We start from the raw sequence: 18,653 nt of genomic DNA, 5'->3' as shown, positions 1-18,653 counted from the left end.
ACCAGTAATTGCATGGACATCACTCTTGTCCTAAATACTCGGTCAATGCTAATTTTGGAAACTTAACGGTTGTTGTGGAGAGGTGAAGACTTCACACATGAAGTCTCTATCTTAATCAGGACGAAACTGTCACTGAAAACCACTATTCACAAATCCTGATGCAAGTAAGGGAGGCAACTGTTTTGGGATAGATTACTTGGATCGCCATTCCCCAACTTGTATCTACATTCTACAGACAATGTAACATTCAAGTCTTTTTAATCCAACATATTCCATCTTAAATAATACATAACCATTTAGCTATGCAAACAAACCATGAGGATACAAAAGGTTTCAAAATGCGTTAATGAGTAATTTTGATGCACATGATTCAGATGTGTTCAGTGTACATTTACAGCTTACAGTAACACACCGGGAGTTCCAGTAGTTAAGGTATTTGTGACAATATCGAGCCAACATATTGTGGGACGTAGGTATACACTCCTGACTGAGCTCGGTCTCCTCTGGATACCACACCGTATAAAACCCATTTGTCCCCCTCAGGACAAATCAGTTGACCGCCACAATCACCCTGGAACAATCTTTGAATGTGTCAGAAACAGTTCAGTCGACATCAGTACTCAGTTTCTATTGACAGTCTCTTTAGTTCAGATGAAAGTCATTCTTATGTTAACTTAAACGCCAATAATGTTTTTTTTTGCATGATTGTGTGTGCTATCGTTGTGCAAAGACATTACTTCATATTTGAGACCTTTTAAATTTTAAACGAATAACCAAACGGTTACCCTTGAATCTAGTCAAGAAATTCCGCTCGGACAATATTCCAAATCCCAGATGATGGGTATCAAATGTGAGTATTTAAAATATGCTGTCCAAGACATGTCCACGCACCGTACAGGCATCAAAGTATCCAGTGACAAAATACCCGGCACATAGGATCTTCGACAGGTGTTCAGGGGTACCAAGGGCACATGTAGATTTTGAAGATTATCAGGAAAACTATTACCGTTTTCTGAAAAGAGCAAGCAAGAATTGACTCACTGGGCGACCCCTGAGTCGCCATGCGAATCGTATTGGATATCACCCATTTTTATTAGCTGCTAATAGAAAAGAACACATTTCCATGAAAGTTATTCTTAGTTTTAGTCGGGAATATAAATTAAATTTCATTTCCTTAAATTTCAGAAGTGGAGTGGTATTTACTGCGATATGAGTCTATAGTTATGTTTTGTTTATTTCGAAAGAATGTCCATCACTGACCACAAAGCAAGACTGTGATACAGCAAACAGTTCTTGAAAACGTGAGAGATCGTTTCAGCTGAAACATAATCACTGAAATTAAAAAGAAAGATACAGATAAAACATATCTCCTTGACATATTTATGCCTTGGAACTGGTCATGCCATGATTCCTGCAATGTGGCCTTGTAACTGTGGATACGACTCTCAATCGATTGAGCCTTCACTATGTATTGAAATACTTACCTTTCTGAATTCCCCATCCGACGGTGATGCATCCACGGTTACTGTCATAAGAGGTGCTAGCTTCGGGTAGACATATACTTCTTAAACCGGTCTTCACACCCAGAGGCAGGGCTTCATTTAGAATCACAACAGCGATGTCATTGTCCCTTGGCGAATGGAAGCAATAGTAACGACTTGAATGAATGCTGATTTACATTATCATCAATATTCCAGATCTCTTATTAAAACTAATGTTTTGTGTAGGATTATGCTGATGCATTGGATACAAAGCACTCGTCCAACAAAGTCACTAAGTCTGACCACCCGATCCAGTTCTACTGAAGTGTGGGGTACGTGGTTTTAACCAGACTAGATAAGGCTGTATAAAAAAGATAATGTTTCTTGGGCACATTTTTGTCAAAAGTGACGAGGGCGATAGAAATGTTTAGAAAAGATTTGAATGAAAAAAGGTGACACGGAAGGAACATATATTTATTTCCCCCCCCCCCTCCCCCATTTCTCTCAGAAATACAGCTTGGGAAGTGTAGCACATGTTTATGAATTGTAGATTCAGTCACACTCATTCTCATAATGGACAAATAGATGATTGTTTTTTAAATGGCAATAAAAAATGTCATGGGCACAAATAAAAGTGAGGCGCCGATGCCCAAGAAAAATTTCACTGTTTTCATTTAGCCTAAACCACAAAACGCTGCCTTATCACTAAGCAACCAGTAGGCACACGTTCTCAGCTTCCTGGCTAGAATGCAACCCATTGGGGTGCTAAAGGTCAACAGTCACATTTTCATCTCATCCTATTCTTCTCACTGAGTGAACAAAGTTTCTTGAATTAACTCACACTGCATGTGTTGAACAAGTTTCAGTGTTGACAGAAGCCCTACCTTTCAGGGTGCAGGTTGTTGTAATGGTTACCCATCCAACTTAAGTCTGCGATCACTGTTGGTTAACTTCAGCCGATTTATGACCTGTGTCCATTGTCATGACGCTGTTCCATATTTGGCGACTGGTCCAGACCATGTGTTGAAATTGCAAGTGCTTGTTTTTTTACGCCTCTCTCAGCAATATTCCAGCTATATGGAGCCAGTACGTAATTAATCGAGTCTGGTTCAGATGATCTAGTAATCAGCAGCATGAGCATCGATCACCCAATAACGCTAATCGCCTCTTACGAAATGTACTTGCAAAATAGCCTACTTTGTTTCTGGATCGTCTAATAACGGTTCTTATGTAATCGTAGCCATACGCTATAGCTCGCTGGCCATATTGTCCACCAAATGTCTTACCAAGAGATGAATTGCCCTCCCGATTTGTTCCTGATATACTCAGCGGTATGTTGTTAGTATGGTACTTTTCAGAAGGTATACACCTTTATGAAGGTGCGATTGGCATGCTATCATTAGGAGGGTTGGCCGAAAAGTTCTCAGCCTGAGTGGTTTTTCCCCGCCAGGTAGAGACAGGTGTTTGCCACCAATGAGGACAATCATTTAGTGAATCATAGACACAAGAACTACAAACGTACTAATAGTTTTATCTCAACTACAGCTCTTTTGGTAAACCTACCCTCTGAAATCATCAGAAATGGACAAAACTGAATACAGGGCAGTCATCAAGTACTTGCAAAAGAAAGGGATGTCCCCAACACAGATACATGCTGACATGGTCTCCACTCTAGGGGATGATGCTCCTTCATTTTCCACAGTAAAGAAGTGGGCTGCAGAATTAAAGCGTGGCAGACAAAGCCTTGCTGATGACCCACGCTCAGGAAGGCCTTCAACAGCAACCACTCCAGAAAACATCACGCGAGTGCTCGATATGTTGATGGATGATCGACGATTGACTACTCGACATATTGCTAGTGTAGTGGGCATCTCTCATGAGAGGGTTGAGCATATTATCACCAACGAATTAGGAATGACTAAAGTTTCTGCAAGATGGGTGCCAAAGCTCTTGATAGCAGAACAGAAACGTGTCAGGTTCCAGACGTCCCTTGACAATTTGCGTCGTTTTGAAGCAGATCCCAATGATTTTGTGGCACGATTTGTAACCATGGATGAGACCTGGATACATCACTTTCAACCAGAAACAAAACTACAGTCAAAACAGTGGAAGCATCCTGATTCACCAGCTCCGAAGAAAGCCAAGTCTGTTCCTTCAGCTGGAAAGTTGATGGCATCAGTCTTTTGGGATTCCAGGGGTATTCTGCTCATTGATTATCTTGAAAAAGGTCAAACTATCAACGGCAGATACTATGCTGATCTACTGAACCAGTTGCGAGAAGCAATCAAAGCCAAACGACGAGGGATGATCGCTAAAGGTGTCCTCTTCCACCAAGACAATGCACCTGTTCACAAATCGGTGGTGGCCATGTCAACAATCCGCGATTGTGGCTTTGAACTCATTGACCATCCTCCTTACTCACCTGATTTGGCTCCTTCTGACTTCCACCTGTTCCCCAAAATGAAAAAGGAACTCGCCGGTCGCCATTTTGCAAGTAATGATGACGTCATTTCCGCTGTGACTGATTTTTTTAGGGTAGCTGAAGAAGATTTCTTCCTGACCGGGATTCGGGCCTCGCAGCATCGCTGGCAAAAGTGTGTGAACTTGGAAGGGGACTACGTAGAAAAATAAATTACAAACGTGGACTTTGTAACTTTTTTTCACTGTGAGGCTTAGAACCTTTCAGCCAACCCTCGTACCGTACCATTATTACTGTTATAATCCGGATGGATGATGATCCGCCTGGCCCGGACGTAGACGAGGTTGGATATTTTTGTTGATCCGTATCCAACTCCCAAGGAGTTTGGACTTTTGACAACAGATCTGTGGCATCAAACATTCTATTTACAGTGAATATGGTTACAGTTGTATAAGTTATACCTATGTAAAACAGTATTCAGATGTACGTTCACAGCCATATTCCATGGTCCCTAGTGTGGTGATCTACCTTCTGTTCTTGGCGATCTATAGTCTGTTTTTAAATTGTATCGTCTAAATAGTGATATTAGTTTTAACTTTCCACACTAGTTTTAATCCCATTTGTGATATTCTAGTTGTTTTACTGTCCCTCGTTGACAGGTTTTAATAACATCCATATATTTCATTTCAGTATTAAATGTTCTCGTCACGATATGGCTGAGATATTGCCGATGTGACGTTAAATATTAACTCACTCACTCACAGCCATATTAATACATCCATATACTTACACTGACAAATGAATAATGCCTAACAGTGTCTATAATCATAATCAAACATCTCTGCTAAAACAGATTCCCAATCTATCCATATCATTAACATGCATTTAAGTAAGTTTATAAGTATTAAAAGATGATAATGGCAAGTGATTGCAAATCGTGATGAAATTCTGCCCACCAGTGATACCAAAAACCTAAAACTTATATAGCTGCACCGCAGGCAGACATATATGGTACAGACATCGATTATCGTGTCTTCGGTATCATTCTAAGAGGAGGGAAGCTGGAAGAAGAACGCCGTATGACTGACACATGTACATGTTATATGTTCCTTACATACCCTAACCCTACGCTTCAATTTTAGCACTGAATCGCCGGTGTACATACTTTAATGGACAGATTCATGAAAGTTCATGGGTGACGTCATCAGTCTGTTTACTGCTCGTATAGGGTGACCTTCCACAAAACAAGTTAGTTCTCTTGAATTTGATAGGGGAGATAACTATTATGTAACTAGATAAGAAAGAACATTTCTTGAACATTCTAAAAGCGAGGAATATCGACACAAACGTTCATGAATTTGACAAAAACAAATCACTGAACGCAAAGGAAGTTCATGAAATTCTGACCATAAGTCATCAACATGGCGTAGTCAGTCAGGGAGAAAATCCAGACAAACATGGTTGTGAGCAGTGATCAAACATATATAATATCTTAAGATTTAGAACTGTTAAAACTGGACATACCAAGCAAGCCCTCTCGTTTAGAAGTCCATGGACTACTAATCGGATTTTTTTTCCGAATAGAATCCTGCATATTATTTAATTCCATGTTGAGTCAAATGTGTCCAGCTTTCTGGTATTGCTTTGAATGGACAAAAGTGGGCTGTAACGGATATGAACAGTCGACTACAAGGAAGCCTCGGATTCAATGCAGGTTTGGAGGATTGTGACATGGATGTAGACGATGCTGCTGCAAGTGACGTTGATAACGAAGATCCTTACAGTTAAACTGAGCCGTTTGATTGACTTGTTATAAACCCCATAGATGGTGGCGCAAGCGATGTTGACCGTGAAGATCCTTTGTGTGAGGGATTGGTTGGTTTCAACCCCATTTCAAAGTTTACTAGAGTTATATTAGAGTTTGTATGCCTTTCGTTTGTATTGCTTTCAGTGCATAGCCATTGTATAGTCATTGCAATATTTGAGAAAGTAAGATTGTAAATATTTTCTTTTTAACTTATTGCCTAATGATTTTTTATTCAAGCCAGGAGTAGTACCAGTAATGGTGGCACAAGACCAGTTCAAAGAAATAAATATTTAATATCAATAACATAGATCTAGACCCCCTTTCAAAGACACCGAAACCAAAATGACACAACCCGTCTCCCTTCACACAAGCCCACTGCTGACTGCTGATGATATAATCATTTAGGTAGCCTGATATATGTAATCAGCAATGAATTCAGTCAGAAAATACTGTTTGAAGACATCTTCATTAATAACAATAGTCAGTTGATAAATGCCATACTCTAATTCATTGAGTTTGTTAACAATCAGAGGCTCAACATCAGTAAATGATATATTTTCAACACACCACAAATCCATTATTATACATAGGTGTGAATAAATCTCTAATAGTATGAACTGCTCTCTATAAGATGGTGGTGGTGCACAGGCTTGCAGTTGGCTGTCCACTGGGGTGTGGTGACTTGCAGTCAGCTGTCCACAGGACTATATTGATTTCACATCAGTTTAAAGTGTATCTTCTATCATGCCATTGGTTTTCATAATAAACGCCTGTTGGGCTTGTTGTATCCCTTGTTTTATGCACTTTTTTCTCATCCTCGCTTATAGAATATGTTTTATGAACATTTGATTGAATTTCCTCCTTCATTTGGTTCTTCTCTAGTTCACCTAGAATCAAGCAAAATTCATCTTCTGAGATTTTGTTATCATTGAGTGCAGTGGAAACATGATCTTCTATTGTGTTTAATTTTGATACAGCATGTATTCTAATTTCATTGTGTTTCTTTGCTTTATAATTCAATTTGTGGGATACAAATCTAAACACCGTCCTAACTGTTCCCATCGCTACAGCCGCTAATTCAAGTCCTAACACCACCGGCGCTGCTATGACTGTTGTCAACAAACCAACTCCTACCACTCCTAATCCCATGGCCCCGTGAAGGTCCCGGGGTAGAATAGGCCTTCAGCAACCCATGCTTGCCATAAAAGGTGACTATGCTTGTCGTAAGAGGCGACTAACGGGATCGGGTGGTCAGGCTCGCTGACTTGGTTGGCACATGTCATCGGTTCCCAATTGCGCAGATCGATGCTCATGTTGCTGATCACTGGATTGTCTGGTCCAGACTCGATTATTTACAGACCGCCGCCATATAGCTGTAATATTGCTGAGTGCGGCGTAAAACTAAACTCACTCACTCACTCACCCTAATCCCATGCTAGCTGCCATTAGGTTGGTATCAGCGAAATCTATGTAGTTTAAAGCTCTGTATATTCCAAGTATCGCACTCTTTTTCCAGCTGACATTTTATTTTGCTTATTTCAGCCAAAATCCGTCTGCACTTCCTTTAATATTTCCTTCATATTTCCAGATACAGCCCCATTCTGTTTGTCTAGAACATAACATTTTTGACTAAATGACATTTTTTATGCTTACCTGGTAGAAAGCCAACATTGCCCACTTGAGTGGTGCTTAATCAATTTCTCTCACAAAGTAGAGACTCGAGGTCAACATATGGGCAGTAGGTCACCCAGGTCACGAGATGACCTGTACCCATCATTCCCTTACCCAGCGAGGCAGTTAATAAAACCCTCAGGAGGGGAGGCTGGGCGGGAACTTCCAATTGTTGGCTTTCTACCAGGTAAGTATAAAAAATGATATTTAATCAAAAATGTTATATTTCTCATATACTTATCAGGAAAGAAAGCCAACACTGCTGAGAATGGCACAGAGGTGAAGGGCTGAGAGTGTGGACGCTAGACCTCGCCTGTGCATCTCTACTTCAAGAAGGACCAAGAAACCCTGAGGGGAGCGACCTTACGGAAGCATCCGTCCCCGCACTAGAGTGCGGGTAGGACATGAACCGTTGCCCAGACCCCTTCGCTAGGGGAGCGGATGGGGAGCGGATGGCAACCCCAGAATGGAAACCCAACACAATAAAAGACAGCACAAAACCGAAGGAGTAGCGATAAACAACAGAAGTGTTTATTAGCACAAACAAAGGCTTGAGACCTATCGAGAAGTGGAGGAATGTGGGCCTCCTAAGGAGGAGGAACACTGCGCCGACTCAAAGGGTGAGGAGCCCTCATTCTTTGCTGAGCAAAGACCTCAAAATGCCCGCCAGATCCTCTTTGGAGAGACCTCTTAAATAGTGGTTGGTGAACAACAAGCCAGACTTCCAGAAGCAGCCCACCATGAAGTCCACCACCGCAATGTCGTGTGGGTTAGTTCGAGGCAGAACTGGCCTGTCCTGACTCTTGTAGGCCTCCATAATGGTGGACCGAAGGTAGACTCCAAGCGCTCTCCTGTCGATCTCCCGTTTGCTCCTCTGGGAGTGAGGGAGGAAGAGCCTCCACTGCCCCTGTCTGAGGGAGCGGGTGTGGTAGGTATATACTCGTAGGGCCCTCGTGGTGCAAAGAGAGAGAGTGCTCCCTCCTCTGCAGGGTCTACCAATGGCCCTCGGGAAGGGATATGGAAGGTTCGTCCAGAGGCTCATGAAAAATCTGACTTGAGGTGGTCAAGGATCACCGCCAAATCCCACTGCTTGTCGGAAAGACTTGATTAGTTCCCTCAGCACCAAAATGTCCAGTCCCAACGACCTCTTCCTTACAACGGACATGATTGCCGCCAGATTGGTGTTAATGGATGAGGCCTTGAGCCCCTTGACATTGCGCATTTGAACCAGATAGTCAGGTATCTGGGGCATAGTTGCAGAATCCGCCTCCACGCTGTGGTCCTCACAGGAGGTTGAAAAGGAGCCCCACTGGAAGTCGTAGAGCTTCTGAGTGGTTTTCCTCTGTGAGGAAGCCAGGGCGGAGGTTACTCGCTTGGAGTATCTGCTCTTCCTGAGCCCCCTTTGAGTACAAGCCAAACGTGCAGATCGAATACCTGAGGGTTTTCATGAACGTGGCCACTTGGCTTGCTTAGGAGTAGATCCCTCCGGAGAGGGATCCAAATAAGTCTGCTAAGGGGAATGAACCAGGGTCGAGCGTGTCACATGGGAGCCACCAGAAGCAGTCTGATGGATTTCGTGGTCTGAAGCTTAGCTACTACCTGTGCTAGAATCACTGGTGGAGGGAAGGCATAAGCGTCCATCCCTTCCCAAGATAGTGCGTCGAGGGCACAGGGCACTGGGTCCGGCACTGGGGATGCGTAAATCGGGAGCTGGCAGTTCAGCCTGGTGGTGAACAGATCCAGCATGGGCCTGCTGAACTGGAGACAGAGGGACTGAAACGTCCATGGGTCTGCCAGGGTGTTCTTGGCTCCTGGGATGTGAACTGCGTGGATGCTCAGGTGGAGCCTGTCTACCAGTTCGAACAGATGGAGTGTCAGGTCTAGGAGAGGAGTGGCTCTGGTCGAGCCTTGTTGGTTGATCGTCCAGGCTGCGACTGAGATGTCCGTGTGGACCAGTAAGGTCTGGTGCCTGGGGGGAACGGACCTGTGGACCAGCGTCCAACTCCAACACATTGATGTGTCGGTCCTTCTGGTCTGCCGATTAGGTACCTGCCATCTGGTCCAACCCCAAGTGAGCACCCCATCATTGGGTGGAGGCGTCCTCGAAAAGGTGACTGGTTGGGGGAGGTATCCTTAGGCTAACTCCTCTGAGGTCGTTCTTGTTCTGAGGTTGATCTCGTTGGAGTACGATATGGTGACTAGTCCGGATCTTGCCAGGCAGATTCGAAAGCAGTACTCTGGGAAAATGACCTTCCTGTACGATAGGATACTGGAACAATGAAAGGTATATTGATCTTACCAGCTGGGGCATATGATCCATGCAAAAGAGACAATTTCCAAACCAGAAATCACCAAAGTAGAAGTAACCATAGAGGGAGTGCCTAATCAGTTATTTGGCCATGGAATGAAAGCATACCAACAGTGGCATGAAATAAAGAAACTGCCGGCGATCAGATGAAAGCCAATAGTCCAAAACATGACCAGTGATCTTGATAGTGGGCGACACAACAAAAATGGAAGCAAGGTGATAACCATTCAAATAATGAAGAAGGCTCATTGAAATGAATTGAAAGGGAATTGAAATTGTATTTATATGTAATTATCGATGCGCAACTTAATATAGACAATGGGAGATTCATGTAAGCTATCTATTTGTGGGGTGGTCCCCCCACACCCACGATAACCAGAAGGGAGGTCTGTGGTCGGCCAGGTCTACTGGGAGACACCACCAAAATGAGTCTACTTGGGGGTATGGGGCTCTCCCCCACTTACCCCACGATCCACACTGCTCTATTACATGCGGGCAGACGGGTTGTGGTTAGACTGTTTTCGTACTGGATTTGTTGGAGGGCTATTATAAGGAAGTATTTGATGAAATCGTTATATTGTGCCCTGCTATAACCATGACTAAAACGTACAAGGAAAGAACTTGGGTGATGACTGACCCGGATGTACACAGAGTCGACCTGGGTACACGTCTACAAGAGTATTTAACCTTGTTTCACAACCGATTTAAAGGGAAATCGACGTAGTTCATCCTTGATGAGTCCAGCGTTAACAGAGAGATGATGAAAAAGAGAGATATAACATCGTATTTAGCCTTCTCTGGCTGGCGCGAATCATAGCATATGGGTGCTGACACATAAATTCAACTAAGTGTTGAAAGATTTGAGAGAGCAGACGCGTTGGGTGGAGTGTTTGAGAGAGAACGATGTGATGAGTAAATCAGAACAGGAACGGGCTAAAAAAGAGCTAGCTGAAACCTAGCATGCCAAGCTTGTGTTGAAAACCGATCAGCCAGTGGATTACGACGTGGTGGGGTGATTCCCACACCCTCAATGACCTAGCGGTCGGCATAGTACATGTTTGTAATGATCTAGTAAATGTTAGTAATGTTTTAGTGATGACCTGAGGTCGGCTTTTTATTTCTAATAAAATTTAGTAAATGTTAGTAAAATGCTTGTTTTGGAATTTCTAGACGTGTGTAATCTAACCTTTATCTCTGTGTGTTTAGTGTACGTAGGGTATTATTTTTTAAAAATAAAAACTAGAGTGCTATATTATAAAATGGAGTGCGATGAATTACTAGAGCATTTGTTGGTTCCAGAGGAGCAAAAGGACAACAAACAGCGTGACATACTGATAACGCTAGTCGTGGGTGGTAAGGGAAAGCAATGTTTAGGTGACAACATCACTGCTGATAAGATTCAGAAAATGTCGGACGAGGAAATCAATAAATTATATGCTAGATGCGAGGCACAACTCGGGGCGGAGATGACAAAAGTCATATGTTCTACTATTACCCAGATTTACACTGGCATAGCACCTTTTACCCATCTCACCGAATGTCGTCTCTATTTGTGGGAGGACTTGTTTATCGATAATGCCTTGAGTTATATCAGTTGTACTTTGTACCACAAATATGGTATGTATCTAGCACCAATGACGGCAGTGATCATCAATGCAAAGTATTGTAAATTTAATAAAAAAAATAATAACAATAATATTATAAAAGATGGCAGACAGCTCAGTGGTGGGGACACCCCACACCTCAGCAGACAGCAAAGTGGAGATGGGGAGTCCTGTGGACAGCAAACAGGAGAGTGATGCAAGTTACCAAGAAGAAGAACCCAAAAAGAGTTGAGGCTGGTAGAAAAAATGCCTTGCTAAGACATAATAAACATAATAATTACATGTGGATAGCTGCAGGTGGTGCAGTAGCGTCTGCTGCTGTTTCATTGTATGTCCTGCGGACAGCTGACAGCAAGTCAACCAGAGCTGCAAGTCAACACAACCAGCAGGACAGACGACTGTAAGTCAAACGTGGCTGAGATAGAGGCGGAACGTAAATGACACAATATAGCCACAGAGAAACTACAAGCCGCACAGGCTGAATACGCTAAGAGACATTTGAAGAGACCAGATTTTATCAATAATCAACTCTAGCTCGAAAATCATGCTGTTAGAACTTCCACAGACTTCGATGAAGCTGTGAATGAATACTAATGTTAACAGGTAACCAACTGGAACCATTAAATGAACCAACGGTGACACAGTATTACACCAATTCAGAGGGTCACAAAGATCGCGAATTGGTCTTCGTCATACTTGGTTTAGTGGTGACAGTGTTAATTGTTAAACAATTAGACTAATTTCATAAATTAATATATCACAAAATGAGACACCTTTGCAACTGGGTACTTATGGGGAAAACGAACATTTGTAGTAAAATGAGCCACAGTAAGGGTTATTGTTCTTATCACCGTAAAGATAGTATCAAGTACACATGTTCGGTGTGTGGTACAGGGGTTACAGGTCATTATTGTTTATGCAAAGTGTATGGCATGGATAGAAAGCAAAGAAGAAAAAGGACTACATCAAAGAAGTTAAACGCCTGTTTAAGATCAAGCTATGATTTCCTACTGTACAGGGGAAATACAGGTTAGGATCCCCGGCTCTTATATCCACTCGATCGATATTATACGTTTTCAAAGGCCAGATAGGATCGTATTCACCTGGTTTATATAAATATCTAACAATCTCACTATCTCACTATCTGGACTTTTTTCTTGCGACTGGGCGCTTCATACAGAGATACAACAGATTTCATATGGATTGCATCAACTGATTTCTTATTGAGTAGCTTAGTGACTTCACATTCATAAAATCAACCACACGAGGAAATGCTACCCATTTTCTGTTTGATGTGGGTGTGGGGACTTGCGGTTGGCTGTCAATAGGGGTATGGGGTGTCCCCATCTCCACTAAGTCACGTGAATATTGGTGTGAAAACAAACGTTCGGTTAAGGAGCGATTAAATTGCTCGACAACGGCTTGGCTTCGATGTTTACCAGCCACACCCCTCCTTATCTCTACATTGTGTTTGGCTACCAGTTGAGATGTGGCACCCATAAATTCTCTAACGGGGTCGACTTGCAACTCGGAAGACCACGTCAGTGGACTGCATTTGTATATGCGCTCGAAACCACGTGCTACTTGTGTTGCATCCTTCGCTGTCTCCCTATTCTGTCGGGGAACACCCACAGTGGTCATAAGCATAGGTATTGACACCATCTGGGGCCATCCAGCGTTTTGTATCTAGCGGTGATAGAGATGTCTTTTTTAATGTCAATCCAAATATCTTATGCATGTCACTACGAAGTATGTTCATCTGGTGTTTGAATGTTTTCTTCTCGAATAGAGCATGTTTGTATACGGTATGCTTAATATGTCTTTTCACCACATTCTTTTGCACCCCTTAGCCTTTCTTTTTTCAGCGTCGTCTGCCTTTTTTTATAGAATACATCTTACTCGTAGGTCTCAACCCGACCTATTCAGCAATTGGTGTGCCAGAACATTAATCTTTCATCTTACCAAGAGATTTCTTATTGGCTTGATTGTGCATGGGGTGATCTCTCAGGTAATCGCTTGTATCATACATGTGTATATTGTTTTTCATATCCTCATACATGTCCTCAGTTTGAATTTCCATCAGTAGTGAATCAGTATCCGTGTACAACACACCACCTGTTACCATACTGTTTTTTTTATGGTGCCATGGGTAACTGTTATGAGACTGATGTAATTGTACCGGGTACTCTAAGTCAACTTCGAGTATATAACCCTTATCAGAATCAGGTGCAATACTCATAACATCCACATGGGGACTTGCAGTCGGCTGTCTGCATGACTCCCATGCGAATCCACCTGTTGGTAGATATTGACTCATAGCCCAGCCATACAGGTTGTTAGCATCGAGGTAGAGTAGATGACTCGAAGGTTTATTAAGGTTGTATCCTTCCACATACTTGTTGTTAGCTTTAGCGTAGCGTTCAGATACCATGGAAATACCCCCTCGTAACCCTTTCTCAACAAACAGGTGCATATAATAATCGGTGAATAATTCTAACTCCACACCTGTTTTCTTCAGTAAGGCATCCCACGACAGCCCAGGACTTGAATAATACCATGCTGGGTCCAACCCATATTGCTTCAAACACGTTTTTCTGAATATCTCAAACACTTCAGCCAACAGCAACACATCTGTTTTCAAATATAAATCATGGTAGTCACCTAGATTCTTACAGTCTAATTGTTCCGATACATTTTTAGCGTGTTTGTAATCGTCTTGTGAGACAGATGCGCCTGACAGCTTGCTATAGAAGCGGTCAATGGGAGGTAACTCTGTCTCATTAAACCTAGACAAGTAATCCATTTATTCATACTGGTAAATACCCTTACATAGCAGCAAGGCTCTAGTTTTCTCTTCTGTGTATCGATTAGTTATAGCCAAGTCATCTGGGTTATTAGCCTTTACCAAGCTGTCCAGAGACGACAACAGAAACTGAACACTATCTATGAATCTCAACCCATTTAGCGTAAAGGACATATATCTCTCCATATTGTTTGAGATACAGGAAATGTTGCCTTTTACCTTTAATCAAGTGTGAATCATACCCTCGTAATTGTGAAATACCACTGGGATATGAATAAGATTTAGGTTAATCCGTAGCTTCAAGTTACACTCATTGTGAGCCTCACCTCTGTATTTCCCTGTCATGTGACAGTTGTCTCTCACTGAATCATCAGTCAGAGGTTTACAGCATACATGACAATGCGTGCTTTTATTGTGGGCTACCCTGTCTGCTTGGATCATACGCATTGGTGATATGTTATGCAAGTTTTTCCTGATCTCTCCTTCCTCATGTTGTAAACACTTTAGAAATTTCTCAGCCGTGTCTGGGCCTCTATAAATGACTGGATGGTTAGTTTGGCCATCACACCGAACAACCACATTTCCAAACCCACACGCCTCGTGTTCTTGATTTTCTGAGTGTAACTTTGATTAGGGGATTGAGCCACTGTATCGACTGGTTTAATAATAGCGTCAAAGTCTGCGTAGATAATGTATGGTACTGACATCTGATTTTTGTGGTTGATAAATTTCAATATATTGTTGTTTTTTGGTTGGCATATCTACTCATATGGCTGTTTCCCCTACACCTCTACAATCATCCCTTTGTGAATTGAGCAGATCGGCCCTAGAAAACCCAGGAAGGCACCTTCACAGAAGTGTTTCTTTCCCCAATGTTTCGACTGATGGTACAACAGTCAGCTGAAATACTTAATCCACGTGTAGTGATATTTTTCACCTGGTTGTATCATAAATATATTGATTGTTTTATGACCATCCTCATACAATAAAGGACTTATCCTGTGCACTATTACATTTTTACCTTCGTGTCCGAATATGCTTATGGCTAAGTCTGGATTCTGTTTTTCTATTCTATTGATCTGAGAGATAGGTGTTGGTTCATCTATACCTTCCCAATTGATCCCATCATCTTCTGGATAACTGGAAAGTTTATCAGAATGTGTTTGAGATGGAAATTTAGCAGATCTTATTGCTATCCTCATACAATCATCACCACGATTTTTAACGTGTTAACCATAACTTGTTTGTTCTTGAAATGCTGAGGCAAGGGTAAGTACGATCCACCTCTGAATGGTTTATAGTTTGCAATATCCAGGTCGATCATATTAATCATATCAACAACCCAACCAGACCCCATATTAGTGTAACATTCTAGTGTTTCTTGAATTTTCTTGAATGATCTGTCAATAGAAGAGTTGATAGTATCTGGTTGTGTTGTAACTTCCTGATTACTTCTGAAGTAAACAAAAGTCTGGTCAATTATTTCATTTCCCTGTTGTTTCTCTAGTGTCATATTTAATGTGAGTTGAAATTTAATACCTTTTAAATCATTCAGTTCTTCATTCACTTTATCAAATACCAATTGCCTTATACCTTCAACGTCTATGTTTCTTTGAACTTCCATCTTCCACCCTCTATAATATTTTCTATAGCACACTCAGTAGGTGTGAATTATAATTCTATAGGGACTTGTTCATTGAGTAATGCAATGAGCTTAGACTTCCTCATATGTGAATAATCTCACAATCCCCGGTCGTGCACTTGTACTTTTAAATCTTTCTCAGTAGGAGGTTTTTGATATTTTATCCCTAATAAAGTTAGTAATTCCAACTTCCTCACACGAGAGTACCCCGCATAGCAAGCTCCCTCGTCCTCATTCTTAATTCGCATATCATAGGCATATTGCAGGGTTCATACGTTATGTAAATCATTTCTCTAATTTTCACCAGCTCTCAGCCGTTGTGACCGCCACTGTGTGACCCAGCCAGCCAGACAGTATTGATCAATTTCCATTTAGACATTTGTTTAGTCTAGTGAATAGACACGCCCACAGCCGACCTCTGTCTTCAGTGGGCTTGTGTGAAGGGAGACGGGCCGTGTCATTTTGGTTTTGGTGTCTTTGAAAGGAGGTCTAGATCTATGTTATTGATATTAAATACTTATCTGTTTGAAGTGGTCTCGTGCCACCATTACTGGTACTACTCCAGGGCTTCTGCCTGGTGTCAAATTTCACTTGTCAAAAACTCTATTTTCCGTTTAGAAGCCCTGGCCTTGCTTTCGGAAACCCCAGTAATTTGTTCAATAAGTGCAACGTGTATGTCTATATTTGTGATATCCGGTCAATGCCCTTATCGTATCTTATAGCCAAGGGTGTCAAGTTATATGTACCATTCACAAAATAGGGCATATTCCATTTTGTAAGCATACACTGCATATGAGAAAATGTCGTATATACATATTCATAGAGATGAAACATTTCGAAAGGAACAGAATAAAATTGTTACATTTTCCTTAATTTCTCTTCATCATCTGCTTCCCGTTTGGCTTCATCAATTGCAGGTTATCCTCCTTGTAAATCCAATATCTCCTACTTTTTAATGGTATATTTAAAACAGTAAGTTTTGTTTTTGCTATTTTGTCCTATCCTAAGTAGAGGCATCACCTGACACAATGGGCGGCCGTGAGGATTACATCTTTCCTTATAATGGATCCTCCACACATGCTGATAGCAGCATCTCCATCTACGACATTCACTGTCCATGGGAACTCTCTCTCCACCGCGTTTAAACAGCCGATAATGGCAGGCATGATGTATTGAGACGAACTCTCCCCGCATGCCGGTTCTAAATAAAACAAGAAAATGACCTTAAATAATTTCAACATCTAATAGCTAAGTACTCTTTTGATGTCTATGTGTTGTTGGTGGGCAATGATTTAATGGTAACGGTTTCCGTTTTCCGTATATGTAATACTCATTACTTTTAAATTTAATTTAGTGCATGGAACGTTTTACCTTTGATACAATAATCTTGAACTTAGTTATATATCACTTATTAATAATCATACATCTTGGCTTTTCCAGAAGGTTGAACTTAATTACGTTGATTTACATTATCTACACACATCAAATTGAGTGCACAAAGTTTGAAACAACATAGTAGTGATATTCTGTGTACAAAATCAATAATTAACGAATTCTGTGTACAAGACAGTACTTCCTAGTGGTTCAGTATGGTTTTCCATCGCCTTTAGCAATATTCCAGCAATATCATCGGGCACCAGAAATAAGCTTCCTATTATACCCATGTGTGGAACTGAACAGGTTTTTGGCATGTCGAGTGAGTGAGTTTGGTTTTAAGCGGCTTTTAGGAATATTTCAGAAATATCAGAAGTGGGACACTTGAAACTGGCTTCACACATTGTAACCATGTGGGGAAATGAACCCGTGTCCTTGGCATGACGACCAAACTCTTTAACCACTAGGCTAGGCTACCCCACCGCCCGGCAATATAATATTAATAGCCGCGAACATTTTAGTGGCATCAAATGTTACCTGTTGTGTCTGTAACTATTGAAATCGATCCAAGAACTCTCCCCCCTGCTCCACCACCCAAAGAAAAAACAAAACAAAAACACATAAACACATGTGGGTGTAAATCATGACGTAAAAGGGTCTCTAAAAATTATATGATGCTGACCCATAGTCTAAAATAAGCCATGAAAATAAGAGGTACTGCCGTTGAAAATTATACATATTTTCGTATTCGTCTAACACCTCACACTAACGACAACTGGTGCAACTCCAGTAGTTGAGACGCATGAATACATTACCAGCGGTTCTCTGAATGTTGAAATCGGAGCAGTTGTAGTATCCAAACAACACAGGGCAGATTGGAGAGGAGCCGATACAGTTAAGTAAAGAATTGCAGAAAGTTGCTCTGTCTTGGGCAGCTGAAATATGAGATACTTGATAAAAATAAATGAAACACCATTGAAACACTTTTCACAATGTCATTTCTTGAATCAAATGTGCCTCATACAATGACCACGGAAATAGCACAATGCCATTTTGGCTCTTTTAAATCAGCAAACAAAAACATTCCATTGTTGCAAGGGCAAATGACAACCATTGTAAACACGCAAAAGCTCATACACGAACACTCAAACGCACACACAGGCCTTACAAACAGGCATACAAACACACAGGCATACAAGCACACACACCCCACACACGCACACATTGGGCTTACCTCCAAACCAGCATAAGACGCTCACGATAGTAACACGCAGAACCACGCCTCTTCCTATGCTCGAAGTCATTACCATCTTGCTCCCGTAATTCACAATATCAGATCATATTTATCCCATCTGCTGTGGATATGTCCTGTGCCAGAACAGAGACCCGTTTCTGCTTAAATTTCAGCTCAGTATACCAAGCCTTAAAATCGTATGTTTACAATCGTATATTTACCAACTCATTGATACCCACTCAAATCCGGGTTCTTATCAAAAACAATTAACGGCAGAGCGCCAGCAGAGGTCTGCCAAGCTGCGCGCTTT

General features: G+C 41.7%; 1 pseudogene; it reads right to left on the bottom strand.

Annotated features, from left to right (window-relative positions):
* Window positions 1-427: 427 nt before the first annotated feature.
* LOC137257417 (chymotrypsinogen A-like) lies at window positions 428-18,419 on the bottom strand (annotated as a pseudogene).
* Between the last annotated feature and the right edge of the window lie 234 nt (window positions 18,420-18,653).

This window comes from Haliotis asinina, chromosome 12 (assembly GCF_037392515.1).
Source record: "Haliotis asinina isolate JCU_RB_2024 chromosome 12, JCU_Hal_asi_v2, whole genome shotgun sequence".
NCBI lineage: Eukaryota > Metazoa > Mollusca > Gastropoda > Lepetellida > Haliotidae > Haliotis > Haliotis asinina.
This window is presented reverse-complemented; position numbering and strand designations above follow the sequence as displayed.